Genomic DNA, 14,457 nt, shown 5'->3' on the forward strand with positions numbered 1-14,457 from the left:
AGACATAAGTTAGAAGAGCCCTGAGGCTTCTTTTATTTAGGCCAGAGGCCACACTGGCTTTTATGAGTTCCAGAATTGGTGATCCATGAAGGTCAGTCAGGCCTATGAAGCAGGCCTTGTGTTTTTATTGTCTCTGTAAACTTTTGCACATACCTGTATTTGAAAATAATAATAGTGAAAGGATTTAGTAAAACATTTTCTTTTAAGTAACATTGAATTCTGAAGGTAACCCCAGTGGGTAGAAAAGTTATTGCCCTGTATATTAACACCAGCAGGGTATTTTTGCACTAAAGAAAAAAAAGTTTAATATTTATTTGATCTTTTAAAAGACTGCAGCTCTAATGCTCTGGCTCCACATAACTCCCAGGTAAGTCTGTGAAAGTATTGCATGCAGAGCAACAGCAAAATCAAGGCCATCCTATGGAATGGAAGAGAAAGCAAAGTGTAGGTAAAAGCTAAAACTCTCCGAAGGAGGAGGATGTTCTGTACACTGCACTAGCTCTTGAATATATGTTGTCCTCAATAACGATTGACAGTGTACCATAAAGATTATATGAGTTGGCAAATTAGCTCACAGTTGGGGAATTCTTTTAAGAAAAGCTAATTAATCACATTAATTTTAGGTTTAATTATTAGGTAATAACTATTCATATAGATGACGTAGCCGATAATTTAATCCATTTACTTCAACAGGAGAAGGGATTCTCTTCTTGTCAGCAGTGGCATTTTGCTACAACCTCCCCAGGAAACCACAGCACCTGGTGTCCTCCCTCTGGGTAAAAATCCTTCAGTCCTTACTCAGGAAGGAAGAAGCTCCATGGTGACGAGTCCTGAGGCACTATCTCAGGCAAACCGAACTCCCAAGTCAATGGGATTTTGCATGATAAAGGAGTAGGTAAAAACTGCAGAAGGACCTTAGGGTTTGCCCATTCGATTTCAGTAGGTCTTTTGAAGAGCTGAATAGCAGTGCGGTGCTGGATGTGGAGTATATTCTAGCCCTCTAGAAGGGCTTTTCCTGTATCAATCTGATGAAAGTTCATTAAGTTCATCTAAAAAGATCAAGACTCCACGCAGAGGATCTGGGCTGGAGGTTGACAGCAGAGGATTCCTACTGATGTTTCTTCAGCCTACAAACCAGAGGTCAGGCTGCTGAGGAAAGGCAGAGAGTGGAGCAAGGTTCTTTCCTCTTCAATCTGATTGGTCCCCAACCACCATAGCATCTGAGCACCAGCCATGATTGGAAAAACCTCTAGGGAACACACTCAGTTTCCTTTTCCTGAGTAAGGAAAAATGGGTCCCTGGGTAAGGACTATCTGTTAGCAATTCCCAGTAACCAGCAGGGGTTTACTTGTGTGTAAGTGCGTCTGTGCGCGCGCATTGTTATATTTTGTTCACATAACTATGGGAGAAAAGCATCAATTTTCTTTTCTATGAAGGTCAAAACAAAAAATACTGAAATAAATTATTATTTTAGCAGAAAAATAATCCAATTCCAATATTACCTGCTGAAACAATGAAACTTTACAGTCCACTAGTTTTGTACATAAAAAGTTTGACTATATAATTTTCATGCCAGTTTTAAAATGTCATTAATGAATTTAGTAACTAGTCTTTTATGATCCATTAATTACATTAGATGAAATTAGAATTGAACTAATTATATGCTAAATTCTAAAAGATGGATTAATTTCAATTGCAATAAAAATGCAGATGTTTAGTTATCCATAAGGCCTCGTTTTGAAAACTCTTATTTGATAACTAAAGAAAATCTGTGCTTTGAGTACCTTAAAATATTAATACTGTAAATTAATACTGTAAAACTCAACAGGTGTTTGATTATAAAGATTGTTCAGAATGACTCCTACGAATTAGTATGCTATCCTGTTAGTGCAGCGTGTTGCACTGTGCTGCAGCAAATCAATATGATCTGAATTAGAATGTAAATTTATTGTCTTATTTTAACATATTCTAGCATCCTGCAGCAATAGAGAGCTAACCATACTCTTGGCTTGAGTCTGTGCCCATTTGCAGCAGTATAACTCCGTTCACCTCAGCTGAGTTACTCTTGATTTATGTTAGTACACCTCTACCCCGATATAACGCGACCCGATATAACACGAATTCGGATATAACGCGGTAAAGCAGTGCTCCGGGAGGGCGGGGCTGCGCACTCCGGCGGATCAAAGCAAGTTTGATATAACGCGGTTTCACCTATAACGCGGTAAGATTTTTTGTCTCCCAAGGACAGCGTTATATCGGGGTAGAGGTGTATAACTAAGTGCAGAACTAGGTCTCTAAATATGGTGGCTGTCCCTTAAATATATCGAACACACTATTTACATAGTGTATGTCTACATGGTAGAAAAAACCCATGGTCTCAGAGCCTGGGTCAATTGACTTGGGCTCATAGGGCCCATGCTATGGGGCTAAAAATAGCAGCTCTGATACCCTGGGATGGGTGTAAGTCTCAGACCCCTGGCTGTAGCCCAAACCCGAACATCTACACGACCTCATGTCAGTTGACTTGGACTCTGAGACTTGCTGCCGTGGGTTGTTTTTTACAGTGTAGACATACCCGTATCCACCTCACTGTGTAATTTCCTTCCACATAATCCCTTTGCCTGTATTGGCTTTTCCCCCAGTTTTTTTATTTGTTGAGATCATTACAACAATGTCTCTCCTTTGCATCCTTTGGCTAGCAGGAAGCAAAAAGACCAACACTCTTCACCCATGAACAAACAGGAAAACAAAGCAGAAGGAAATAAAAACAAAGGAAAAAAATACAAGCCGGTACAGCACCCTGTTTGTATTTTCCCCATCATCTCAGTGAGCATCTGCAGTGTTGTATTACTGCCACCATCTGGAGCAGTCTGAGCCTATGAATCAGCAGCACCCCTAAAACCACACACGTGCTTTTCAAAATGGTGTCTCCCAACAGTACACAGGCTCTGCTGGCTTCTCTTGTGTGCTTGAATTAGAGGAGACCCAGGACACCAAAGAGCATTTCCCTAAGGTGAGAGACTCATCGGGTCTCTGTTTAATGTAGAGGGGTTGGAAAATGGAGGAGACCAATTCTGTAGTGTACCCCCCATAGGTGTTTTCACCTGTGTGTTAGGTCTCTATTATTAGACTTTGGATGAAGGGGTTAATGCCTTTGAAGTTAAGCATTCTCTGGCAACCCTCTAAGGCTTTTCCCTAGTGATGAATAGCTACATCACAATGGTGTTTCAATACCCTCCTGCCAGCAGATGGAGACAATACCTTGTGGCAGTTGGATCCATTATCTACCTCATTTAATGCTTTCATAGTTTTCTGGCGATGTCTGATTTATTTCAGTTAATGCAAAACAAGCAAACAAAAACTCTGGTGTACACGGATCCTGCATATAGCAGAGCAACTAAAATTAGCTCATATAATTAACTCGCTTACGCTAAATGACAAAGTGTTGCATTCTTTTGGGAAAGCATATGCCTTTGGATGAATGAGTTCACGTCAGCAGTGTACTTTGCAGAGGGATCTGATGTTCTACATGCCATACAACTGTTGAAAATGCCGCCTATTTAAAAAATGTGAGGTGCCCAAATGTGAGGTGCCCAAACATCATTGCCCAAGTTAAGCAGCACTCCTTTCTTGTCGATCAATGTGCTCAGCAGTGCAGTAAAACAACCATGTATTTTGGCAAAGCAGCTCAGGAAAGAAATACATTTGCATTGTAATCTAATGGTTAAGAGCACGGTATTTGGAGCAAGTCCACTAATGACACTGTCGGCTTCTGTGGCCTTTGACAAATTCTTTTACTTCTCTGCTTCAGTTTTCATATCTGTAAAATGGGAATGATACTTACCTCACAGAAGTGCTGAACACATGTTCATACTTGTATTGTTATATGGGAGAGGTGTATAGGGCTGCCGTGTGATGTGTATTTTACTGTCATAACATGAAAAATAGTGTATTTTTACTGACTAAAGTCAATTGTTAGCAGTTGAATAAGGGTTTCATTTATATTTTTAGGCCTGAGTCTAATCTCACCCTGGGCTTGCATTGTTGCAGTCTATTTACTTAAGTGGAGTCACTCCTGATTTGCAGACTGCTGTAACTTAAATCAGAATCAGGCCCATATGTGTTAGATTTTATTTATTTATTTTTGCTTGGTTGATCTGGAGGTGGAGAGAGGGCATCACAGGTGAAGAGGACATGAGGGATATTGGCAGACAGGTAAAGTGTAGCAGGCTACTTCTGAATAGATAACTTGTTCATTTGGAAGGGACATCAGGAACGACTTGCTGCATGGGAGAAGTGTCTTTTATGCCCCTAGCCATCTCCAATACATTTTGCAGTTTCCCTCCCTGTCCAGAAGTCCATATAATGGAAAATTTTCAAAGTAATATCACTGCCATGGAAGTTAAATGTCTGACTTGAAGTCATGTAAGTAAACTTCTTTCACTGCAATGGGAGTTGCACAAATGGGCAGAATTGAGTTTATGTGGGTTTTAGTTTAGGGTCCCATCCTCATCCCAGTAAAGTCAGTGGCAAAGCTCCCATTGACTGCAGCGGGAGCTGGATTGGGCCGTCATTGAGTACAACGATGGTGCAATAATCCAGTGTGGACAATGGTATAAATAAACTGATTGTCTGAACCCAAGTGTACAGTACAATGATTAACAGGGCCTTTTGTTAGCATGTGAACTGCAAGCACTCTCCTCTGCTCTCCATCTCTCCCCATTGTTACTCCTACTGTTATTTTTGGAGCTCTATTATAAAAGATTTCTTTTATTTCTCATAGTCAACACATTTATTCCCTCCCCTCCTCTTTCATATCCCATGTGTTTTTAATTAACATTTCAAAATCCATGCTTCTCCCCCTGTTTTGAATAATCCAGGCTCATCTGCATTTCAATAGCACACCTCTAAAACTGTACAGGCTTCGTATTAAATACCAATTAACAATTCCTTTCTCCAGCTAAAGCACCTAGTTTCCATGAAAACGTTTAATGGCAAACCTTAAATGTATATGCCACTTAAAATATTAAAATATTAGGTATTATAGCTGGAAGAAGTGAAGTTTTAATAGCTGGGTTAAACGGAGGATTGTAAATGAACTTTGTGCCATTTATTATGATATTCCCAAGCCTTTTTAAAATGAATTTAATTTGATTAATACATTGTGCCTCTCCATAGCTGTCTAGGTGAACCTAGAATTCCAAAACACAAACAGTAAGCCAATATGTCAAAAGAGCATTAAGATGAGCCTTCCATAAAAGCTCCTCCAGCCCAGTCCTTCCTATCATTCACCTTGTAACGCTACTCAGCCTCTCCTCTGCTATCCATAAAAGCCTGGGAAAACAGGTAAGCTTGCTCTGAAGGTCACCAAATCCAGATGGTAGCACACGATGGGTGGAAGTGAGCTCTAGAGCCAAAGATCTGTCACTGAGACCATCCTGCAGCCGCATACCTGCCGTTTATCCTACAGGTTCTTTTTTGCTTGATCACCTGGAGCCCTGGTGTGCATTGGTCCCTCCTATTCTCTGCCTGTGGCACAGTATAGTCTAGTCTACGGTGGGTTGTAATGATTTGGTTTCATTCCCGTTGCTGGGTTTAGTGTGCAGGTGCTGGGTGCTGTTGGTGGCCTCTGATATACAGACTAGATGATCTAGTGGTCCTTTCTGGCCTTAAACTCTATGAGTCTAATTGCCGTGATACTGCATGGTGGGGAGAGGGAGAAAGAGGCCATCTCCAACCAGGAACCAAACCATTTAGGACTTTGTAAAGTTAAAACCCTTACACCTTAAACTTCACCTGGCAATCCTATGGACGATACTGCAAATGGCATAATGGAACATTACTTAATTAGCTACATTCTGCTCTGACCGCTGTTTCTGAGTGCATTGCAGTAATTCAGACTGGAGACAGTAGCTGTGAATAACCATGGTGATGTCTGCGTCCTAAAGAAAAGGAGGCAACCTTCTTGGTAAGAACAAGTGACAGAAATTACATAGGTAGCTAAGGGCTACCTGACTCCAGAAGCAACTGGGGATCCAACAGGATCCCCACATTGGGAACCTTAGTAGCAAACAGTTGACGTAAGCCCTAAATCCCATTGTCTTCAATAAGACTTAAGCGCTTTCCTGAATTGGGATCATGTCTGTCAGACAGGTGCTGATATAAGTATTATCCTGGTTTTATCTGAGATTTTAACTCTGAGCCTTCCACAATCTCTCTTGAGCACGGGGTTAGCGATCTCTTGCATGAGTAGGATTAGAACACATGGAGTTGTACAGCTGGGTGTCTATCTCAACCCACCCCTCCTCCTTCTTAGCCCTCCTGTTGGCTCCATGTACATAGAACAGGAGAGATGACAAAATGAGAGAGCCCCTCCAGGAAAATAAACAGTTGCCTCAAACTGTCTTGTGGGATCACTTAGAAAGGAACAGAGCCATTCAAGCAATTCTGCCTGTCACTGTAAGAGCTCAATACCACCTCATAATCAGTGGTGTAGAATGCAGCTGATAGGCCTAAAAGCAGGACACCTTATCTTCAGTTATCACCAGAAGGAGTTCCCCAACCAACATCTCCAGCAGAGTTACGATGTTAATAACATCACATACAGTGTGTTCTCAAACTTTAATGCGACTTCACTGCATGCAATTAAAGGGACAATTTAAAAATTAAACTCCTAGACTACACATTTAGTATTTTTTTAAAAATCGCAATTACATATTTACTTTAAAAAAAAACACAATTCCAATCATAATATTTAAATAAACAAAAGATCTAACTTTCAAAATAAGTATTTTTACATTACTGATCACTCTTCATGCTGAAATAAGCATCACACAGTGCCTCCAGAGATCTATAATGTCTTTCCTACCTGTAAGAAGAAACTTGGTGCATGGGAGTGCCTTGCTAAGATGCTACCCTTTCTGATTTGCAAGAATGCTTACAAAGGTTCCCCCTCCCCCCCATTATGTTTCTTAGTGGTCGATAATATTTGAAAGAACAGATAACTTTCTCTCTACATATATTCATGTTTCTGACCCACTGGAGCATCTTTGTAGAGCATTTTTAATAGCCAGCAGTAGCTTACTACAACTATAAGGTCACTTATTTTTATGTGTGGCCGTAGGACAAAATTTTCAAACACAGATTCCTAAATTCATGCACTTGGATTCAACTAAATGAAACTACAGGAATTCAACCTGGAAAGAAGGCACACATTTGTAATAGTGAGGGGCAATTAGTCATTGGAACAGTTTAAGGGAAGTGATGGATTCTCATCACCTCTAGAAATCAGGCCATTTATTTAAGTGTCTAATTTAGGCACCCATGTTTGTAAATTTTGGCCTACGTGACAATGATGCACCACAAGCTTTTGGAAAAGTTTGGAATAAAATCAAGTGTTCTGATCTAAGATTGGGGCTTTTCTCCCTGAAGAGTATTGAAACCAATCAGGGCTCATGTTTCTGGAGATGCCAGTAAAATGGATGATTGATGATCTCTGAGTGCACTTACTGGCTGGAAGAGTTAGTCAAAAAGTGTGAATTGCAATGTAGTGAGCTGCACAATTCCACTTCCAGTGTCCATATTCAGCTGGTTTCAGATTATGCTTAAGTGGCCTTGGGGAGTTAATTTTTATCATCACCTACCAATCTCTCCCTATAATTTATAGTCTAGTATGAGAAACACAAACAGTGCACAGTGGCTTTCTTTACGAACACAATGGAGAAGGATGACAATCTTTTCCTGTGCTAACGTCTATCCCACAAGGTCTATGTGAGATTAATTTTGGGTTCTAAGGAACAAAATAAACTTGGCTCCAAATCCACAGAGCTGGGTCACACCACATAAGGGGTAAGTAAGTAATTGTCCACTCCAGTGGGGTAGATGAAACTGTGCCACCTTCCTAGCGTGACCTATTTCTGTGCTAAATCTCTGCTATCATTTTCCGGTCTAGATAGAAAAACACATTAAATAAGTAAGCAAACAAGTGAATAAATAAATTAGTAGAAGCACTGAAATGTGTATAGCAGAGGTCATTATTAATGTGCAAAGGCTACAGGAGCCTTTTATTGCAGACTAGCTATAAAAGCTACACCACGAGAATTTCCCATGAAGTGATGTGAATGTTTAGATAGATAACCAAATGCAATACAGCACAGTTGACAGAATATTTTCTTCAAGCATGCAAATCAGTACACCCTGGGAACAGAGTAGTAGTGGAATTGGCTGACCCATATACACCATGGAACAGAGATTTCAGATTGAGGACAAATGGGTCAGATTGAGGACACTTCATAAAGGGGAAATATAGAGTCTTGGGGGTAGTCATTTTCACTGCTAATTGTTTTCTCCAGCCCATGAGATCTATTGATATTTCTCCTTAAATAACTGATACTTAGTGAGACACACACACACACACTGAAAAATTGATAGGTTAAGAAAAGAGCCACAAGAATTATTTGACTTCTGAAAAGCCTGCTTTACAGTGAGATACTTAAGAAGCTCAATCTATTTAATTTATCATAGTGAAGGTTAAGAGGTGACTTGATCAAACTCTGTAAGTATCTACAAGGGGAGAAGATTTCTTAAATTGGGAACTCCTTAGCAGACAAAGGCATATAAAGACAAATCCAAACAAGACAGGGAAAATGAAGGACTCTGATCACAAGAAGTATTTGACTCAAGACTATGTGTCTTTCTAAAAGATATGCACTAGCTCAACTAGAAGTTAAGGGCTTGATGCAGAACTTGAGCGAAATTCTATGATGTGTGTTATGCAGGAGGTCAGACCACATGATTATAATGGTCCTTTCTGGCCTTAAAATCTATCTATCATACACATACAAATGAATTAGTTTAAGAAGCATTGTGTAGAAGAGTAGTATCAATAGATTGCCTGGGTTGTAGTAAGCGGATAATAATGAACAAAATATATAATTATTCTGGAAGGATAAAATGAATGGTTTCATGAAACTGACAAAAGAATTGCTGCTTTCAGGAAAGTGCTGCAGTATGATTGGTTATTTTGAAACCATTAAAATTCTTTACAAACGCCTATTGACAGTTTTATCAAATTCACAAATTTGTTATCAGATTAATGAAATTGATGGACTCTTATTGGATTCATGAATTCAGAAGACAAAAGACTAATCCATAAAACAATTTTGATCTGGACTGTGGCATGTTTAACAAATATTTTGGGGAAAAAAGAGTACAGGAGTGGGAAAAAGATCTCCCAACCATTACATCCAACTGCTGTGCTAGTTTAAAAAATAGAGAGCCTGGTTCTGTAATTTGTTGCATGCAAGCAAATGACTGCACCTGTGTGGAGCTTCAACCACAAAACAGGGGAATCTTGAGTAGGAGTAGAGAAGGTATTTTACCTCTGTATTTGGCACTGGTGTAACCACTGCTGAAACACTGTTTCCAGTTCTGGTGTCCATAGTTCAAGAAGGATGTTTGTAAATGGGAACAGGTTAAGAGGAGAGCCATGAGAATGATTAAAGGATTTGAAAATGTGCTTTATAGTGATACTGTCAACGAGCTTAATCTATTTAGTTTAACAAAGAAGGTTCGGGGTGACTTGATCGCAGTCTATAAGTATCTACATGGGGAACAAATATTTGATAACAGGCCCTTCAGTCTAGTGGAGAAAGGGGTAATATGACTGTATGGTTGGAAGTTGAAGCTTGACAAATTGGAAATGAGGTTGTACATTTTTAATGGTGAGGTTAATTAAACATTGGAACAATTTACCAAGATTCATTGTGTATTCTCCATCACTGGAAATGTTTAAGTCAAGACTGGATGTTTTTTCTGAAAGATCTGCTCTAGGAGTTATTTCGGAGAAGTTCTATGGCCTGTGTTAGACCGGAGGTCAGATGATCACAGTGGTCCCATCTGGCCTTGGAATCTATGATAAACCCTTCATGTTGGACATTTATTATGAATTGCAAACAAATGTTACAGAGTTCAAAACTTGGGCAGAGATTTTACTTTCCATGATTTTGGTGAGTCACAGGTTTTCAGTGGTCCAATAAGAGCAGGATTGGACTTTTAAGCGGTATTAACATTAGAAGAAAAATTAAGATGTATTCAGATGCAACCCTTTGTTCTTAAATCAGGCAAAATAACTAGTGTTGTAGGAGACTGATCACATATAAAGAAAAATTATAATTGCTATAAATGGAGATGCTGGTCATTTTAGTGGGTATTACTGAGTATTTTATGTGTTTTTGTTACTCAGCTGTTATATGTTTCTTAATAGTTTTACAAACGTAGCCTAGTTCCAAATTTATTTTTTCCAGGGGTGGCTGTGATGCTTGTCGATATTCTCGGCGGGGAGGGGAGTGAGAAAAGTGCATGTTAGCCCAGCATTGCTGACATTTCTAAAAGATCATCAGATGCATAGAGGAATGAATGGCCTCACAGATAAGGAGAAACAGGCTAGTGCACACTGGATATCAAATCAAATAATAAATTCTAATCTCTGAGATTTATCACTGAGATAGAGGAAGCCTTTTATTTTAAAATTTAAAAAATCATCCTTTTTTTTTTACACCCTTGTATGTTGTTCCGTTACGTTCTGATCCTGCTACACGTTGCAGGCAGCTGAACTGCTGCAGCCCTGTCCCACTGTCTTCCAAGTGGCTGCAGGAAGGAGATATCTGCTCACACAAAACAAGCTTCAGGATTGGGACCTTGCTTTTTGAGAGCAATTTGCTCTATTACCCTGCTGTATTCCAAGGTGATGTTCGTGCATGGCAGAACTTCGTCACTGACTTTCTCCTTGCACCCAGAAATATTTAAACTGAGTTGCCTCTGAGAGAAAATGAACAGAGCAAAGCAAAATTGAGTTGGGTTTAAGTATTCATGACCTTTCTGCCCTACAGATCAGATTAATTTTTCTCCATCGGTGTTCATATTGTGCTGCATTTAATTGCATATTGCATATTCTTTATTCATCGTATACAACTGGTAATAACCAAAATTACATTTTTAATCCCCAGTGATACCTTCATCTAATGTTGCATTTACCTCTCTTCTTAACTAATCTTCTACCCTCTGAGCAAATTTGATTAAAACTATTGCATTTATTAAAAAGAAATAGCCTAAACTAGATCAATTTAATTCTGGCTGCTCAGGGGGCCAAGCGGTCCTGACTGTGGTTTGCAACCTAATGTGCCAGGGAGGAAGGGGGAGGAGAGGAATCATCTGCTTCCCAGGAGTAAAGCATGGAGCTACCTGCAGATTGAGAAGTCATAGAAATTATCTCCTTTAGCCACTGCTCCTTCATCCCCTTGGTAATGTTCTGCGTAGATTCCAACCCCTTCCATTCTGTGTTGGTGCCCTGGAGGCCGAGGAATTATTACAGCCCAAGGACTCTAGTAATTCCTGCATAACTTCTAAAATTAAACTGGAAACCTATTGGGGCTATGCAGTCAAGCCAGGAGGAACTCAGGCCATGTTGGGAAAACACTGGTTATATTCGCAGTGTCTCACCAAGGGCTCACTTGCCTATCTTGTCCATCAGGCTGAGCAGAGACTGTGACTGTCCCTTCCGGAGAGGATTGTGCAGCCATGTAAGTGCTACTGCTGCTGCTTCCCTTTTGCTCCTGCCAGAAGAGGTTACTTTGGCTGCAGGTCTAAAGCATGCCACAGAAACCCTATATACTTTGTGCAGTGGAGGAAAGGCGGTTTGGTTGACACGTTGTGTAGATTGCCCCCCTTTTATTACGCAAATAGAGAAATAGATTTAATTTACTCTGGACATAGCATTTTTTTGAAGTTGAGACCTTGATTCTTCTGTGCAGGGAGGGAAATGGAAAACACAAGTATTTCATCCCTTCAGAGTTTAATTAGAGCAAATACTCCTCCATTCAGACTGGTTAGTACAATTACAAAAAATAATTTGGGGATAAATACAAAAAGACGGATAAACAGCATGAAAGAGAAAAGGAAAACAAAAGCAAGCAGGAAAAATTACATCAGCTCAGTCTCTGGTGGCTTTTTCAAGTTTCATCTTTCCACTTCTCTTGGGCATCCACTGACAAAACAGCTCTCAAAGGTGCTGAAGGGACCGGCAAATCTTGCAGTGTCTTCAGGTGCCTGTACCCAGAACACACACAGTCCTTACAGATTTGAGCAGTCCCATTAATTTCAGAGGGATGCTTTCAAAAGTAATGGTTCCAAGATAGGGTCCCAGATTTGCTGATAGCCATTCGTTCTCCAGTAAGAGTGCTAGCCATTCACAAACATTTGCAAAGTTCATTCCATAAAAAGTTATCAGAATATTAGACTAAATAGAAGTTCTTAGTTTAAGTCCAGCTGCGGTTTTTGAGTCCACAGCAGCAAAACAGTTTTTAGGCCACAAGACTCATTTCTCTAAGAGGAAAAAAGAGAAGGCCCCAACCAATCTGAGACTATGGAGCAGATTAACTGGTTGATTAAGGCCTGGTCTACACTGGGGGGGGGGGGGGGGGGCGGGATCGATCTAAGATACATCGACTTCAGCTACGCTATTCTCATAGCTGAAGTTGCGTATCTTAGATCGACTTACCTCCCGTCCTCACGGCACGGGATCGATGGCCGCGGCTTCCTCGTCGACTCTGCTTCTGCCTCTCGCCCTAGTGGAGTTCCAGAGTCAACGGGGAGCGTGTTTGGGGATTGATTTATCGCGTCTAGACGAGACACGATAAATCAATCCCCGATAGATTGATTGCTACCCGCCGATCCGGCGGGTAGTGTGGACGTACCCTTAGAAACTTGAAGCTAGAACCCCATTTAGTGTAAACTGGTATGGCTTGACTGAAGTGAAAGGAGCTATGCTGATTTATACCAGCTGAGGCTCTGGCTCCTATTTTCAGATATGGTTGCAGTGTTTGTAATCCAGTTGCTTTAATCTTATGATAACAGCATGTCCAATATGTTGATCTTAGAAGTACAAAATCATTAGAATTATTTTGTTGGCTGTCAGATGCATCTTCCAGTTTCTCTATTGTCATTGTTATCCGATAGTAAAGTGCCTACACGTTGCCGTGATTGGTGCTTTTTAAACACCAAAGATAGGATTGTGCGTATATGTAGAGTTATTTAATAGTGGTTATTTTAGGTAGCTTCGATATCATTTTCACAGTGTTCTGGCTTAACGTTACATTAAAACTTTAAATTGAAGTAAAAATAAAATAATGAGAAAAAATTATCTTAACCAGTTGACAACAGTAGCAAATTCCCCCAGAGAGGAAGCTCTATTTCCACATAGCTATAGCAGTTGAGAAATCCATATTGTCACCTGAAATTTCAGCTGTAAATTGCCTGATAAATATTCTCTTTCTGTCTCTTTCCTCCTCAATATACAGTATAGGTTTGATTGCTTCCTGAAATATTTAAGACACAGATTACACTGATTGTCCTTTCACAAAAGATGCACTCATCATCCTGTGATTGCTGGACCGTCATTGCAACATGATAAATTACTTTCCTGCTGATAGGAAGAAAAAGAAAACTGTTGAAATAGTAATAATGCAAACTTATGAGCATCTCAGGCACAAAAGTACAGCCACACTGCTATTCCTTGGTTCATTAAACATTTTCAGATTCTATTCATATATTCTTTGAAAGTTATTCATTTTTCTCCAAGTAATGATTATAAGTATGTTATCTGAATAATGTTTCCATCATGTTCCTTAATTTTCAAATCTCCTCAAAAACACACTAGAATATCCTGCCCTCCCCCCCCCCCCATAGCATGATAACTTGATCAAATAAAAGGAACAGAGGTTGAAACTTTCTTTGTAGGCCCATTGTGGTTATCTCTAACACAGGACTGGAGATGCATATCTTAGTTTACAGAATAAGTGGCGGTCCTGGTATTTATAGCAGCATGTAACATTGTAAGATCTGTTGTTATAGGGCAGCCACTACATTGTTATATAGTGAAAGTACACTGTAACTCAAAGGGCCTCAGGAAGCACAAATTCTATTGCAGTATGGGACTATCACAGTTTGCTTGTTGGGGTTTTATTCAGGTCGAGAAGGCAATTTCCCCCCCTTACTCAGGGATTTCCAGGCTTTGGATACAACCCTTGTGTTACTATGGAAACTGAAGCCATATGGCATTCTCTTTGGCCCTATGTGTCAGGGATGGAGGATGTGAAGTGAACAAGTTCTGAGAGCACACGTTCTGAGGGAACCTCAGGGAAGGCTTACTGACATCACCACTGTTCTTTGAAACTTGCAAAATGTGGTTCTTATTGGAAAAATGACTGTGTAAAAATGATGTGCAGTGCGACATTTGTTTCCTGTCAGTGATTTCTGCCTTGAATGTCCATAACTTGCAAGTGAAAGGAAAGTATTTCTAACTTTCAGCTCTGTAAATTCAATCTGGGCTCTGAAAGTCAAGCTGGGTTTTTTCCTTCCCGTTCATCACTACCAGTGATAAAGGTTTTCACGGTTAGATTA

Source organism: Emys orbicularis, chromosome 9, assembly GCF_028017835.1.
Source record: "Emys orbicularis isolate rEmyOrb1 chromosome 9, rEmyOrb1.hap1, whole genome shotgun sequence".
In the NCBI taxonomy this organism is placed as follows: Eukaryota; Metazoa; Chordata; order Testudines; family Emydidae; genus Emys; species Emys orbicularis.